We start from the raw sequence: 17,972 nt of genomic DNA on the forward strand, positions 1-17,972 counted from the left end.
TATTTCATTTTTTACGTACATTGAGTATTTTTGGAGTTATTATCAAAAGAATATGAAATTTACAATAATTTTAAAAATTATGATTTTTTTAAATTATACCTTTTTTTCAAAAATATGCATTCTAAACCGGTCAAAATTATTGAAATCATTACTTATGCTAATATAAAGAAGTTCTTGTAAGGATTACTATAAATTTTTATTTTTGTGGAAATGGCGTATGTCTAATTTTTCACTTTTTCCTACAAAATTCGAGAGGGTTCTTTTATTTTCATCATAACTTGCTTAATTTTAACGGTATTAACTTGTTCTGAAGCTCGTTTAATAGGTATTCTGAAGTACGTTGATAAATGATTGGCAGGTATATTTTATACATTGCATCGTTTTCCCGTTATTTAAGCTTAAATACTTAGATTTGAGTACTCGTCGAAAAAAATACACATTCAATTGCCAATAACTCACTTTTAACTAAAATTAGTTTAGTGCTTCAAGTGAGGGATGTATTCAGTTTTTATTGTCATTAATTTCAGTAATAATAACTATTTTGCAAAAGCTTATAGTGTTTGAGTTATATGTGAAAAACCAATTTAAAACATGCATTTTTAAACGAAAAAATTAAATTTTTCGTCTTTAATAACTCAAAAAGTATTGATTTATGTTAATAACTTTATATAACAAATTTTGGTTACAATTTGTCCCTCTATCGATTTATGGTATTATTTTTAATAAAATAATTTTCACCCCCGAGAAGGAGTGGCATCCACCCCTAGGGTAAAAGCGCAAGTTAGCATCATGTCACCTTTGTTCCTTGAGGTATCCTCTAATTACTCACCAATTTTCATGAAAATCGATGGAGGTTCAACGAAATCGGAGGTGAAAACCTTCAGTGACTCCACTAATATCAAAGATGGAATTGTTAACAAATAAACAACACAAACATTGGTATTACACTTTTACAATTAGACTAACTATTTTTAAAATAATTTGATATTATGAAATTATGAATTATGGTGATATTACGAAATGTAAATAAAAAATGGTCAAAAACAAATAGGGCCTTAAATTACATTTTTTTGCTAGTACAAATGTATCTAGATATTTTATAGTTATAGCCTCCCCTATTGTAAAAACCACGAGCCGCCACTGGCTTCAAATTGGTTCAGGGTGGCAAAAATGAGTGGGTCCATAAAGTAACGCATAAACTCATTATTAGCTAAATAAATAACATTTTTCTACGGCCGTGCTAAATCAGCCACTTTCCCGCACGCATTTTGTTTCCGAAAGTTGCACTTTTCCGCACGCCGTACGGGAAAGTAAATTTTCCCGCACGGCGTGCGGGAAAGTAGAATACCTTCTAATATGGCATTATAATATACTATAATACATGCAATAAACTAATATTTAGGTATTATTTACTAATTTATTTTAAATTTATCTTATTTTGTTCATGTTTTAATGAAATTAGCGCGATTATTTCATTCATAGGAGATTCTGACCAATAGAAAGCTACAGAAATCCAAATTAAATCGATAATTTTTGATAATTGCCCGTCGTTAAGTATATTACGTCAGATGCCCTTCGTTGCTACGAAAAAATACATTCAGTGACATTAATGACAAATGTTTTAAAAATTATAAAAGTGATGACTTTCAACCGTCAAATACATATTTATAACAAAACTGTGTGTTTAATTGTACTAATTTGTACTTACATAAATAAATTTCAATAAAATTTTGGTTTTGAACAGTTTTATTCATGAAATAATCGCAACAAATTGCACTCGATCTCTAAAATTAATATAGAATTTTTGCCCTCGTGACACTTTGATATAATTTCACTCGCCTTAGGCTCGTGAAATTAAAACTGTCAAAGTGTCACTCAGGAAAAATTCAATAATTTTAGAGCTCTTGTGCAATTACCACTGATAATTCGATGAAATAAAATTATTTTGACATAATATTTAAAAGTCAAATCAGTAGAAAATAACAATGGTTTTGAATCGTCGCCATGCCATGGAAACCAATATCGTCGTCGTGGTAACCAATTATATTGAAAGTTTGGTTTTGACAACCTTTGTGTATTTGTGTATTTTCACTCATAAATAAAAATTGACATAACTCTATTTGTTGTGGCTTTTGTTCCAAACGTACGGCCTTAGAAAAAATATTGTTCTGAACTCATGCGGAAAGTGTCTTCCCCGCACTCGACTGCTTCCCGAACTCCGCTATCGCGTCGTTCGGGTCAACGGCAGTCTCGTGAGGGAAAATATCACTTTCTGCACTAGTTACGAAAATAACTATATTAGAAATTACCGTAATAGGTCGATTTTTGATTTTAATTTATTATTTTTTCAAATTATAATGTAATATACAGAGTGAACCACCTTCGTATGACGAGACGTCATCACCATTTTCTTTAAATGGAATCCCCATTTTTTTCAATTTATAGATTTCGCTTGCTTGTATACATTTATACACATGTATATTAACAATTTTTGTAATCAGTCGAACTAGTTTTTCGGTGCTACATATAAAGAGTTCGGCGTCTATCCTTCAGGATCAGAGATGCTCTTTTATTTTTTAATCACATTACGGCGTTTCTTAGGATGTTTTTGGTCACCTCAACTCCTTCTTCTGGTATGTCGATGTGTTATTCTGGTGCCGTCTTATATTCTTCTCTTTCCTCTGATAATAAATTATTGTAGTGATGCATTCATTGTTTTCCTGGATTACCGGTATTGATATTTTCTCTTGAACTCTTAACTTCTTCTGCATCCTATCGAGTTCATTTTAATAAGATTTTCATCGATTGTTTACCAGTCAGTTATATATTTTAAGAAGTTATATAAATTTTCTCTTATAAGAATTGAAACTCCTCTGCTTGAACGTCGTTCTTTCGGTACTCCGCTAATAGATGAATAGACCTTTTTACCATTTCTTTTGTTTCCGTGAGAACATACAATTTTAGATTTTAAATTTTAGATTTTCAATTTTAGATTTTAAATATCTTTTACTACCAGTTTATGTTGGTTATTGATTCTCTGTATATTTCTGCTTCTCTTCTTCTTCTTCTTCTTCTTTTTGTATGAACGTGACTGTCTGTTCATGAAGCTATCCATAAACATAAAAACTACAAAGCCCATCAACCGACACTGTATCTGCAGAATGTTTGAACAATGGAGGAGATATATTGGTACCTACATGCCTTTCGTAAGCTGATTTGCCAAACATGGAAAGAAGATCAATTACCAACCTCCTGGAAAGAGAGTGTTATCATTCCGATACACAAAAAGGGTGATAAAATGGATTGCACAAACTATAGAGGTATAGTTTGTGCTATACCTCTTGGCAGTTGATGGAGAAATATTGGGAATGCAACAAAACATTACACCAGATTTTTATAGATTTTAAGCAGGCATATGATAGTATTATACGAGTGGAACAGCGGAATGTCATGGTCGAACTAGGGATACCAAATAAATTAATAAATATCACAAAAGCATGTGCAGAGGAATCTATGAGTGCTGTAAGAATTGAAGAAAAACAGTCGACTTTCTTTACAATCAACGGCTGTCTCAAACAGGGAGATACCTTATCCTCACTTTTCTTCAGTATCACTTTGGAGAGTCTTCTTCTTTCTTCTTTGTGGGCCATTAACAAGCCAATGAAATGTTTCTCGGTCGGCAGCTATATGAAACAATTCCTCGACCATTCGACCTGTCCTTTGTCTAATGTTACGCAGCCAGGACAATGGTTTTCTTCCAATCCAGCGTTTTACTTCGATTTTGCCCTGAATGATCAACCGGAGTAAGCGATATTTAGGCCCTCTCATTATATGACAGAAGTAATAAACCTTTCCTTGGAGAGTATTGTGAGCAAAACGAGCACAGAAACATTCCTTGCATTATAAAACATTATCTTCACATTATATATCTACCTGTAACAAAAGGGTTTCGCATTATACTAGCTTTCTAGATATAGTAGGAAATATAACGATAAGTGTCAAGGAAGACTTTATTAGACTGAGAAATGCCGTTAAAACAATTGGGCCTCCGAATAAAGAGAGGATCAAACAAAATGTATGGCTACAATACGAACGGAACAGCGAGACAGAATAGGGCAAAACGTTACAATGGACAAAGAACAACTTTGAAAGGGTTCATCAGTTTTTACATTTGGGAGCTACGATCACATCTGACAACAACATTACTCATACACAGAGATTAACAACAAAATACAAAGTGCCAATCGTTGTTGGTTTGCGTTACAGAAAATAATGAAATAAGAAAATGTATCCAGCTGTACGAAAATTAGAATCTACCATTCGGTAATAAGACCTATAATGACGTACGCCTGTGAAACACGGACAATGACAAAACAAAATGAGAACTGCTTAAAAATCGCAGAAAGAAAATTTCTTAGAGGAATATATGGAGCAGTTAAGGATTGCACAGAGACATTTAGTGAGTGAGAACCAACCAATAATTGAAAGAATTATATAACCAACCAGATATAGTTAAAATAATAAAGTCACAAAGACGATATGTCAAGAGACAAAAGCATCGTGTCGCCACATTTTCAACATTTTACAAAAATTTTTTTTTTAATGAAAATGGACACGTGACATTCTTATGGCAGGAATATTTTAAAAATAAATTATAGTTAAATTTGTGCACCCCATAAAAATTTTATGGGGTTTTGTTCCCTTAAACCCCCCAAACTTTTTTGTACGTTCCAATTAAATTATTATTGTGGTACCATTAGTTAAACACAATGTTTTTAAACTTTTTTGCCTCTTAGTACTTTTTGGAAAAGCTAGTTTTTATCGAGATATTTTGAATATTTGTCAAATTCACCACATATTTGTATACTGTTACGTACGATTGTAGAGATCTGGTAATAATATGAATTTTTTTTATAAATTACAGTTTGAGAGATTATTTGAACCATATTAGAAAAGAAGCCACATCTCGATAAAAGGTGCCTCATCGGAAAAATACTAAGAGGCAAAAACGTTTTAAAAACATCCTGTTCAACTAATGGTACCGCAATAATAGTTTAATTGGAACGTACACAAACATTTGGGGGTTTAAAGGCACAGAACCCCCATACAATTTTTATGTAAACATATTAAAAAAAAGCCACATCTCACCCTGTATTTTCTCGTCTTTCTTAGGCGCGTCAAATAATGTATCGTTTGTACTATTTCGCTGACTTTAAAACAAATTCTACTTTTTGTTGCAACTCTGGAACCGGAAATCAGACAGACATGAAACCGGAAGTATATATTGTAATATATTGAAGACTTATCGATGTTTATATATTTAATTTCTATTCCTAAAGGTTGACATTACAATACTTTACAAATTAAGGCGGGTTAACATTACTAGTGAATAACGAACGTGTAGTGGCTTCGCTTACCAAACAGTAAAAAACATTGTTGCTCAGATTGAAATTGAAAATATGAAAACGTGTACTAGAGAAATAATAGCTTTATTTCGCAGGTTGTAATATTAGCCTCTAATACAAAAAATGATGATGCCATGTCCACTACTAACACATAGAACTCCGTTGCCCAGTGTATAAAAACTTCGGCTCAACTGTAGGATCTATCGCCCTTAGTGAAACACCAAATTAAAGATGATTATTTCATTCATAGGAGATTCTGACCAATAGAAAGCTACAGAAATAAAAATTAAACTGATTATTTTTTGATGATTTTAACTTCCAATCGTATAGTAAGATATTTGATCACGTGTTTAATTCTGTCCAATCAGATTAAAATTATACTGAGAATTATCTACTGTAGAAAATTACCGATATAATTTTTTTAAGTAGATTGTTTCTGTTTAATGTCAACCAGTTTCCTAGTTTTGACAACTGTCACATTTAAGAAAATATCCATAATATACGTATCAAAAAATAATCTTACGAATATCACACGACAATAAGAATAAATAAGAAAATATTGCTTCATTTTTACTCAAATTTGTTGTCATTGGGCAATAGTCACCCGAACCCTGCGGGCTCGCCAGACAACAAATTTTCGAAAAACTGTCGCATTATTTTCAATTTATTCTCACTCTTTTGTGATATTATACCCAATTATTTCATTCATAGGAGATTCTGACCAATAGAAAGCTACAGAAATCTAAATTAAATCGATAATTTTTGATAATTTCCCGTCGTCAAGTATATTACGTCAGATTCCCTTCGCCATGAGAAAATACATTCAGTGTCATTAATGACAATTAATGTTTTAATAATTATAAAAGTGATGACTTTCAACCGTAAAATATTTATAACAACTGTGTGTTGTACTTGCATAAATAAACTACAATACAATTTTGGTTTTTAACAGTTTTATTCATGAAATAATCGTAACAAATTGCACTCAATATCTAAAATTAATATAGAATTTTTGCCCTCGTGACACTTTGACATAATTTCACTCGCCTTCGGCTCGTGAAATTAAAACTGTCAAAGTGTTACTCGGGAACAATTCAATAATTTTAGAGCTCTTGTGCAATTACTACTGTTTGATAATATCCCGTCGTCAAGTATATTACGTCAGATGCCCTTCGTTGCTACGAAAAAATACATTCAGTGACATTAATGACAATTAATGTTTTAAAAATTATAAAAGTGATGACTTTCAACCGTCAAATATTTATAACAACTGTGTGTTTAATTGTGCTAATTTGTACTTACATAAATAAATTACAATAAAATTTTGGTTTTGAACAGTTTTATTCATGAAATAATCGCAACAAATTGCACTCGATCTCTAAAATTATTATCGAATTTTTGCCCTCGTGACACTTTGATATAATTTCACTCCCCTTTGGGTCATGAAATTAAAACTGTCAAAGTGTCACTCGGGAAAAATTCGATAATTTTAGAGCTCTTGTGCAATTACTACTGATAATTTATTTCTGTAAACTACACTAACTTCCCGGGAGACCTAATGACGATGCTTTACTGAACGATTCGTTTGACAGTAGAACTGATAATCATATGAGACTACATGTCTCTTCAAAGTGATACGAATGAATGTTTTTAGAGCCACATCTTTACTGCTTGAACCATAATACTTTAACAAAGAAGATAAATCAACGCGCATATGATGGTCTTGCATCCCTCTCGCTCACTGTGACGTAAACCAGAGACAACTTTCCTGGCGTCTAGTTGAACTCTTTATTTGTGTTGATGTTTATCGTTGTTAATACAATAGTTATCTACCACGTGTTGCTTCAAAACGTATTAAATGAGATTTTTATTTATTCGTTTTTTTATAGCCTTTTTTCTATTCGAAATGTCGAATAAAGCCCTCTCCCATTTCTCGCCATTCATCTCTGTTGTGTGTGAGGCGTTTCCACATTGGTCCTGCGACTCTTCTGATGTCATCGCTCCAGCGCATTTGAGGTCTTCCTCTTAGCCTCTTCGCTTCGTACGGTCGCCAGTTTCCAACTTCCTTGCTCCATCTACCATTTTCGAGACGTTCGTTGTGTCCAGCCCATTTCCATTTTAATTTTGCCGCTTGTTCCACGGCATCCCTTACTTTTGTTTTGCTTCGGGTTGGTTCGTTTGTTTGCCGATCTATGAGTGAGATACCAAGCATCTGTCGTTCCATGGCTCTTTGAGTTTTTCTAATCTTGTCCATGTTCATTTTTGTGAATGTCCAGGTTTGAGCTCCGTAAGTGAGAACGGGAAGGATACAAGAATCGAACACTTTGGTTCGAAGGTATTGTGGTATCTTTTTGTCTTTTAGTATATGTGAGAGTTTTCCGAATGCGCCCATCCCATTCTTACTCGTCTGCTTATTTCGGTAGTTTGGTTTTAATGTAGGATTGTAAATATTTTATCTTAATTTTTAAGATACCCTGTATATAATATTTCTTTAATTATTCGTATTTACAAACACGAAACGAGCGGTTGTCGGCGAGGCTCTAAAATGAACAGATGGGTGGGCGTATCTAATCGAGGGGTATTTTAAGTGTGCAGTTTCTGTTTATTTTTAAGACATAAAAATAACAAAGTAGAGCCCTTTGACCCAATTTTTATTACTAATAGGCTAGTTCCCGCGAAAGCGAATTAAACCATGAAAAGGGGAAGATTAGCAGTAAGGGAATTTTGGTTGTGTGGGAACGAATACATTTAGTCGATTTTAAGATCTCAACGACATTAGACGTGTTATTGATTACAAGACGCATAGGGATAATACTAAGACGGGTATTATATTGATTAGACGCAAATTATCGATAAATACATTTCTTTTGTAAAAATAAGAACACGTAGAATTTTGGTCGCAAAGTACACTTTTACACTTTTACATTTCGATAAGTTAATAGTAACAATAATTTAGTTATCTATTTTATTAATTAAAACTATTAAACATCAAACGGACTTTAATTACGATCGTCTTTAAAGAAAACCTACATATATATATATATATATATATATATATATATATATATATATATATATATATATATATATATATATATATTGTTTTACATGTTCCACTTTTGTTCCTTGGATGGTTATCGTTGGTTGATCATCTTTGTTCGACATTAGCTTAGTTTTGCTCAAGTTCATTTTTAGTCCTTTTTTTAAGGATTCTCTATGAAGCTCATCGATCATCACCTTCAGTTTTTTCCAGCTGTCGGCTATTAGTATCACGTCATCTGCATATCTTAGGTGGTTTAAATACTTTCCATTTATCGAGAGTCCCTTTGTTTCCCAATTTAATGATTTAAAGATGTCTTCAAGTGCGGCAGTAAATAGTTTTGGAGATATGGTGTCTCCCTGTCTTACTCCTCGGTTGATTTTGATTGGCCTAGTTTTCATGTCGTTATCCATCGTGACTACCATTTCAGCATGTTTGTATATATTATGTATTAATATCCTATATTTAGAATCAATTCTGCTATTGACCAGTGCTTCCTCAATAGCCCATAATTCTTTGCTGTCAAAAGCTTTTCCGTAATCTATAAATGCTAAGCAGATTGGTAAATTGTATTCGTTAACTTTTTATATTAGGATCTTTAGTGTATGAAGATGGTCGCATGTACTGAAGCCTTTTCTAAAACCGGCTTGTTCTGCTGGTTGATATACATCGAACTTTGTTGTCAATCTATTTGTAATTATTTTTGTGAATGTTTTATAAAGTTGTGATTGTAGTGATATTGGACGATAATTTTTCAGATCTGTATTGTCACCTTTTTTGTGTATTAAGATTGTGTTAGCAGTATTCCATTCCTTTGGTATGTTTCCTTCAAATAGGCATTTATTAAAAAGTATTTTTAGGTATCTGATAACTTCTTCCCCGCCCGCCGTCTTTCAGCATTTCTGCCAGAATTCCATCGTTACCCGGTGCTTTATTTCTTTTCATTTCTTTAAGTGCATTTTCTACTTCTGCTTCGCTTATTTCGGGCATTAATTCAGAGTTTACGTTTGTTATTTGTCTTTTCAGATTTTGCTTTGAACAGTCGGAGGGATCGTTTTTTGAATGGTATAATTCAGTATAGAAGTTTTCAATTATCTTCGATATCTGAGCTTTGTTTGTTTCTAGTTGGCCTTGTTGATTTTTTATAGCTATAATATTTTTCTTGCCTAATTTCGGTTTGGTATATTTCAGACTTCGATTTTTCTCTATCACTTCTTTTATATGGTCTTCTTGCTGCTTTCTAATATCGTCTTTTATCTGTTTTCGTATGGCTCGGTTAAGTTCCTTGTATTCTGTGGTATTTCTTTTGTTTCGTGACAAGAGCTCTCTTCGTTATTTCAGCATATTCTGCGATTCTGCACTTATTTTGGATTTTTTTATTTTTATGAAGGGTCGCTATTTCAGAGCTGGTATTCAATAGTTCTTTTGTTATAACTGAGTTAATTTTATTTATGCTGAGTTGTTCTAGATTCAGTGCTTGGGCGGTTTTTAATTTACTAGCATATTTTTCTTTATCGGCTTTTAGCTTTTCTGTATCTATTTGTGTCGTGTTCTTAAAGTTAATTCTACGTTTGCTATACCCAGGGTCGTCTTAGGCATACACGGCGCCGGGGTGCGAGACTCATCTTTGCGCCCCCTTTTGTCAGAAGATTTATAGGTTATAGGTACGCAAAAATTAAAAATAATTATGTTTCTTTATTTATATTTCAAAAACACATGGTTTGAGTATTCAAAAAAGATGAATCTTATAACACTGTACCATATCAAAGTGAACTTTTCTAGTTTTAAAGTTGGCAAAGGTTTTTATTACTTCGGTGATACTTTTTACTTGCTTTCTATACCTATTAAAGCCAGGTTTGTTCATCTGTCTTGGCCCATTGTTAAGCGCAGATAATTTTTGATTAATTTAAGTTTAGAAAAAGACCTTTCTCCTTCAGCTACTGTTACTGGAAGTGTTCATATATCCTTAGAAATATTTGGGAAAACGGAGAGTAAATTACTTATTAGATTATACTTATAACTTAAAATATCGAGTGGAGTTGTGTCTTTATTTATAAAAAATATTGGTAACAATTCTAACTCATGGAATAGATCTTCATCATCTACCTATTTGAGATCTATTTCCATGCGTTAGTTTTTTTGTAAATTCAAACATTGTGTGTTTTTTAAGTTTTCTTCGGAGTTTCTCCAACTCAATATATTTTCCAAGAACGAAAAATTATGATTATGTTCGCTCAACATTTCAAATCTTTTACTTAATTTTGCAATGGCAGTGTCCAATAAATAATACTTAACTTTAAAAGTTTTTTTTCGGTCTAACAGAGGCTCGTCTGCAGCCTCGAACCTAATTGAAATGTCTTTTTCAGGGACGTGGACAAACAGTTTCAGAAAATTTAGTTTCGCAATAGAGTTCTTTACGCACGAGGATTCATGTCTAAAAATTTATTTTGAAGGCCAATATTTTTGCCTCTCATATTTGCCCCATTATCATACCCTTGGCCTCGTAAATCATCTAAATCAATATTCATTAATTTCAAAAATTCTAATAAATAATTTGCTAATCCTTGTCCGGTAGTATCAGTATCCGATAAAAAACCTAGAAAATTCTCTCTAACTTCGGCAAGCTTTGTTGACGAATTGAGATAAACGAACCTAACAACAATATAGTCCTGTCGCCAGGGGGGGTACAACGGCCTCCTTAATTCAGATGGACTTACCCAAGTTTTTTTTATATATTTTGACCCGTAGAATACGAATTTTTTGGGTAACAGTTGATCCGGATGTCGATAAGATCGTTATAGACAAAGAACTTGAGGAATTACATAACAGCGATTTCTCGCAAAACAAAACATCTTTTTGTATTTTTTGGGTCATTTTAAGCAAAAAATATTTCTACAAGTTTTTTCGTAGAATGCATAGTTTTCGAGATAACCGCGGTTGAACTTTCAAAAAATCTAAAAATTGCAATTTTTGAACCCGAATAACTTTTGATTAAAAAATAAAGTAGCAATTCTGCTTACCGCATTTGAAAGTTTAAGTCAAATTATATCGGTTTTGATTATTTGCATTGCTAAAAATTAATTTTTTTATTGGTTAACAAAGCTATAAACACATAGTGTTTCCCGTGCCTAATACATGCGTTTTAACGCATGCTACGTAGAAATTGCCTCGCTTGCACTTGTAGCTACTCTACCTACTCATTCGATTTTAAATGAGAAATCATTGAAAACATCACTCGCGCACTAGGTTTTTATAGCTTTGTTTAACAATAAAATAATAAATTTTTAGCAATGCAAATAATCAATACCGATATAATTTGATCTGAAGCTATTTTCTTGTGGCATTTTTATAATCAAGTATATTCAAATGGGAAATAAGCCACAATTTTACCTAAAAATGATTTTATTAACGTTTCGACGCCCAAGTCGGGTGTCGTTGTCAAAATACAAAATAATACTAAATAAACAAAAATGTTGTTGCTTAGTAAAAAATTCTTCTAATAATTTATTTAATCTGACTCATTTATATCGGCAATTCAGACACGTATTATACATTTTAAAGTAGACGACTTTAAAATGATATTGCCAATATTGATGAGTTGCGTTCCTGGGACGACTTTACTAAAAGATAGTTCATTCGATTACATGAAATCAATCCCAACTCATGCTATGATTTTTTATGGCGGATATTCTTGAGTTGGGATTGATTTCATGTAATCGAATGAACTATCTTTTAGTAAAGTCGTCCCAGGAACGCAACTCATCAATATTGGCAATATCATTTTAAAGTCGTCTACTTTAAAATGTATAATACGTGTCTGAATTACCGATATAAATGAGTCAGATTAAATAAATTATTAGAAGAATTTTTTACTAAGCAACAACATTTTTGTTTATTTAGTATTATTTTGTATTTTGACAACGACACCCGACTTGGGCGTCGAGACGTTAATAAAATCATTTTTAGGTAAAATTGTGGCTTATTTCCCATTTGAATATACTTGATATAATTTGACTTAAACTTTCAAATGCGGTAAGCAGAATTGCTACTTTATTTTTTAATCAAAAGTTATTCGAGTTCAAAAATTGCACATTTTCGATTTTTTGAAAGTTCAACCGCGGTTATCTCGAAAACTATGCATCCTACGAAAAAACTTGTCAGAGCATTTTTTGCCTAAAATGACCCAAAAAATACAAAAAGATGTTTTGTTTTGCAAGAAATCACTGTTATGTAATTGTTCAAGTTTTTTGTCTATAACAATGTTATCGACATCCGGATCAACTGTTACCCAAAAAATTCGTATTCTGCGGGTCAAAATATATAAAAAAAACTTGGGAAAGTCCGTCTGAATTAAGGAGGCCGTTGTACCCCCCCCCTGGCGACAGGACTAATAATGTAATAGTAAGTTGTTCCTTGTGTGAAATTCGACATTCAATATTGGTCAAAATTACGCGTCACCTTCTTGAACTTATTTTCGGAATAATCTAAATGGGTTTCATATTTCATTTGCATATCGTAGGTGTAGTAAGCATTAATAGCCTTTGTAAAAAATACCGAAAGTGCACTTGTATATTTTTGTTATTTGTAGTTTTTTTTTGAAAAGAATTTTGAAAATTTTTAAAGAACAAATATCGTAAGTTTGAGCCTAGCAAATGTTCGGCTTGCGCCCCTTGGACTTGGCGCCCGGGTGCCTCGCACCCCTTGCACCCCCGGGTTGAGACGGCCCTGGCTATACCCAATTCTTAGTTTAGCTCTAACCATTCTATGATCGCTTCCCAGAGAGACCGAATTTATTACTGTTACATCTTCTACGATATCTTTCTTGTTACACATGATGTAATCAATTCCGTTCCGTGCTTTTCCGTTTGGTGATAACCACGTCCACTTCCTTTGCGGTTTTTTTCTTATAAAATGTGTTCATTGCAAAATATTTGTTGCTATGTAGGAAGCTCACAAGGGTTTCTCCTCTATCATTTCTAACACCATAGCCGAATTCACCAATATAGCTTTCAGTTTCTTCTAGTCGTTGTCCGATCTTAGCGTTGAAATCTCCTATTATTAGTGTATAGGTGCTGTGATAGCACGTGTTGGTTTCTATTATTTTCTCGTAGAACTCATCTATCTCTTCATCGGGATGTGTTGAAGTTGGGGCGTACACTTGAATAATTTTTAGGGTGATTTTCTCGTGTATATTCATCAAAATCATTGCAATTCTTTCCGAGATTCCCACATATTGTTCTATTCTACTAGCATATTTCTTAGAAACCAGAAATCCTACGCCGTTTAGACTTTGCTCATCGTGCCCTTTGTAATACAAGATGTTACCTGATTGCAATGTTATGCGCTCTTCGCCTTTCCTTTTTACCTCTGCGAGACCAATTATGTCCCAGTTCAGGTCCTTTATTTCTTCTTCTAGCTCATAGATTTTCTCATCTTTGTTTAATGACCTTACGTTGAGTGTTGCTATATTCAAATTTGTAGTTTTTAGCGATTTCTTGCTTCCCCCAGATTCCGTGAAGCTGTCCTTTTTTATAAAGGAGTGGGACTTGCCAACACTGTATGACTTACTCACCTGGGGACCCACTCCTATCGTTTTAGAATTCGCCATAGTTTTGGGGAGGTTATTAGCCTTAAAACACCGAGCTGGCCAGACGTGTTGGTGAGTGTTTAATCAGCCGTCCATTCTGGATTTATTCGTTTATGCAGTAAACATGTTATACTATATAGTTATATAAATTTTGTGGTAAAAACATTCAGTTTACTGTGTTAATATTACCTAATTTTTTTATCGAACGCAACTTGCTCTCGGCTATCTGTATCTAGTTTATAAAGAAGACTAATTTTTGTTTATCATAATGTATTGTGTAGTGGTGGGTTGATTAAACAATAACAATAAAAAACGTAAAACTTTTTCGTGTTTCCTAGAGACAAACAAATACGTAAAGTGGCTTTGAAGGATCAAAATGAAATTTTAAATAACATGGAGCAGACAATATTATCTGTAAAAAAATGGGATCTTAATCTTCCAATCTAGTTCCATTTCAGCGAGGTTTAATAATATCAATAAAATCTTTAAAAGAACTATTTGTTAACTTAAAAAAGGACTTTGATATAAAATATGTATTAACTTACAATCTTAATCAGGACCCTCTAGAAGGACTATTTTCAATTATAAGAGCAGGTCTACATGATCATCCAACTGCTATGGAGTTTAAGTATAGATTAAGAAACTATACAGGGTGTCCCGAAAAGATTGGTCATAAATTATACCACAGATTATGGGGTCAAAAATAGGTTGATTGAACCTCACTAACCTATATACAATAGTGCACACAAAAAAAGTTACAGCCCTTTGAAGTTACAAAATGAAAATCGATTTTTTTTCATACATCGAAAACTCTCAGAGATTTTTTATTGAAAATGGACATGTGGCATTTTTATGGGAGCAACATCTTAGAAAAAAATTAAAGCGAAATTTGTGCACCCCGTAAAAATTTGATGAGGGTTTTGTTCTTTTAAACCCCCCCCCCCCAAACTTTTGTGTACGTTCGAATGAAATTATTATTGTGGCACCGTTAGTTAAACACAATGTTTTTAAAACTTTTTTGCCTCTTAATACTTTTTCGATAAGCCAGTATTTATCGAAATATTTTGAATATTTATCGAATCCACCACATATATGTTATATAATTAAGTACGATTATAGAGACCTGTTAATAACTTAAAAATTTATTTATAATTTACATTTTTAGGTATATTTTGAAAAAGAAGCTACATCTCGATAAAAGTTGACTTATGAAAAAAAGACTAAAAGGCAAAAGTTTTGAAAACACTCTGTTTAACTAATGGTACCACAATAATAGTTTAACTGGAACGTACACAAATATTTGGGGGGTTTAAATGAACAAAGCCCCCATAAAATTTTTACGTAAATGTATTAAAAAAGAAGCCGTATCTCGATAAAAACTGGCTTATCGAAAAAATACTAGGAGGCAAAAAAGTTTTAAAAACGTTGTGTTTAACCAATGGTATTACAATAATGAATTAATTGGAACGTACACAAAAGTTTGGGGGGGTTTAAGGGAACAAAATCACCATAAATTTTTTATGGGGTGGACAAATTTGACTATAATTTTTGTTTTAAGTTGTTCCTACCATAAGAATCATACATGCCCATTTTCAATAAAAGATCTCTAATAGTTTTCGATATATTGAAAAAAATCGATTTTCATTTTGTAACTTCAAAGGGCTGTAACTTTTTTTATGAGCACATTTGTACTAAGGTAAGTTAGGTTCAATCGAACTATTTTTGACCCCAGAGCGTGTGGTATAATTTATGACCAATCTTTTCGGGACACCCTGTATAATGGGTAGAAATGATGAAATTATTTTAGCATCTGCAAACGTAAATGATGTATCAGAGTCTGCGAATCTTACTATTACCAATCTAATTAATTGTGAAATTGTCACTGAAGAGATGTTTTCCTTACTCAACCTGCCTAGTGGTGATACAGAAATTGATCACGAAGGTTTAGTTGACAGTGACCAAGATTTTATTAGTCCGAATATAACAGACCTGGAATGGGATAGATTGGAGAATTTGGTTCATTGCATTTAAGTTACAAAAAAAGAAAAACTTGGATATATTCCGGATGCTAACGAAAAATCGTTTACTTGGGTAAACAACGTTTCTGAGGGTGGTTTACTAAAACCAACCCTGGAATTTGTAACTAAATGCAGTGAATTGGAACATATTTTTCGTAGTTATAATCGAAGTACATTAAAAATTAGTAAACATTATCTGAAAAACCTATTAGAAGCCGCAAAACAAGTAAATTTCAGTGACGACGTAAAATTACTTTTTTTTTAATGTAAAATGTATTTTAAAATGAGGATGCTAAATAAAAATATTAAAGATAATTATAATATCCGCAAGAGAAAAATCATAAAAATTGTCAAATAATATCATAAATAAAAAAATAATATTCATGAAGTCTGAAGTATGTCTAGACAAGGCGAAAACGGCGGGTTCGTTGGGAAAAATATTCCCATGAGATTTTTTTGCATAATTACATTCGTGAGACATCCCAGAATAAGGTTCAAGAAGTCGTCCACGTGAAAAGTGGGCCAAATTATTTTTAACAATTTTTTTAATCAAATTGCAAAAAATCAATATTGTTGGCCCGGACAATTTTTTGTAGGTTTTTTGGACCATTCTGGATAAAAAATGATCTCTTCTAATTTTTCTCTAAAGTTGATCGTTTTTGAGTTATAAGCAATTTAAAATTGAAAAAAAGAAAAATGGCGATTTTCAAGGCTTTAACTCGGTTAAAAGTTATTATTATGAAAGTCAGAAAGTGACTAAATCAAAGTTTAATACCCCCCTCCTACAAGATCCCGAAGAAATTTTTGTCATATTTTATTACTAAGCTGTTATTTTTAAGTAATAATATTGAGCGCCATGCACGTGCTAGCCGGCCGTAAATGCTGAGTGCGAGAGAGATGCCACTCCGGCAGTCCAATTGTGCATCTTACTTGCACTCACATTTACGGCCGCCTACCACGTGCATGGTGCTCAATATTATTACTTAAAAATAACAGCTTAGTAATAAAATAATGACAAAAATTTCTTCGGAATCTTGTAGGGGGGGCATTAAACTTTGATTTAGTCACTTTCTGACTATCATAATAATAACTTTTAACCGAGTTACTAAGCCTTGAAAATCGCCATTTTTCGTTTTTTTTTCAGTTTTAAATTGCTTATAACTCGAAAACGATCAACTTTATAGAAAAGTTATAAGAGAATTTTTTTATCCAGAATGGTTAAAAAAACCTACAAAAAAATTGTCCGGGCCAAAAATATTGATTTTTGCAATTTGATTAAAAAAATATTCTGGGATGTCTCAGGAATGTAATTATGCAAAAAAATCTCATGGGAATATTTTTCCCAACGAACCCGCCGTTTTCGCTTTGTCTAGACACGCTTTTCGATTATTTTTTAAATTATTTACGTTTTACCGGCTTTGTATATTTAATTTATGTCTTACAGCATTATTTATTTTGTTTGTAATATACACAATCAAATCGTAGATTCATAAATTTCTGTAATTCATTTTACAAATTAATTATTCATTTTCAAACCACGTTTTCACAGAAAGTAACTAGTTTTGAATTCTTAGTGCAAGATATAGCATCAAGGTTCACTTACCGTTAACAGTTCAAGTTTCTAAAAGTTCTTTTAAGTTATTCATTTATAGTAATAAAACATCGTTGCCATATTTATGATTCATGGTCAAAATAATATACACACACGTTCCCTCGTTTAGTCTCGCCGTGACGTCATGCGCAAGGCTATTGAATTTAGAGTCGCAAGTGTGCATATCGTCTTTGTTATAGTATCATATGCTTGAACCGACTCGAGAGAATGATTCTAATTTATGCTCGTTCTCAGCGGCAAGATGAATTGGGTCAACCCACGAGTCTGGCAAAACAAAGGATTTTATTTAGTCAGCAAACTTAATATGCAA

The 17,972-nt window shown here is 32.6% G+C and overlaps 1 protein-coding gene and 1 long non-coding RNA gene across 3 annotated transcripts in view; one reads left to right on the plus strand and one right to left on the minus strand.

The window, feature by feature from the left end:
• The window catches only part of LOC114337978 (equilibrative nucleoside transporter 1-like), a 201,705-nt gene that overhangs the window by 14,066 nt on the left and 169,667 nt on the right, over positions 1–17,972 (plus strand). The window lies entirely within an intron of this gene.
• Positions 10,278–11,110, minus strand: LOC126881400 (uncharacterized). The gene is made up of 2 exons (XR_007696833.1): positions 11,042–11,110; positions 10,278–10,987 (listed from the first exon to the last, which is right to left on the minus strand). It is a non-coding gene; the product is annotated as an uncharacterized LOC126881400 (long non-coding RNA).

This window comes from Diabrotica virgifera, chromosome 3, assembly GCF_917563875.1.
Source record: "Diabrotica virgifera virgifera chromosome 3, PGI_DIABVI_V3a".
Classification (NCBI taxonomy): Eukaryota; Metazoa; Arthropoda; class Insecta; order Coleoptera; family Chrysomelidae; genus Diabrotica; species Diabrotica virgifera.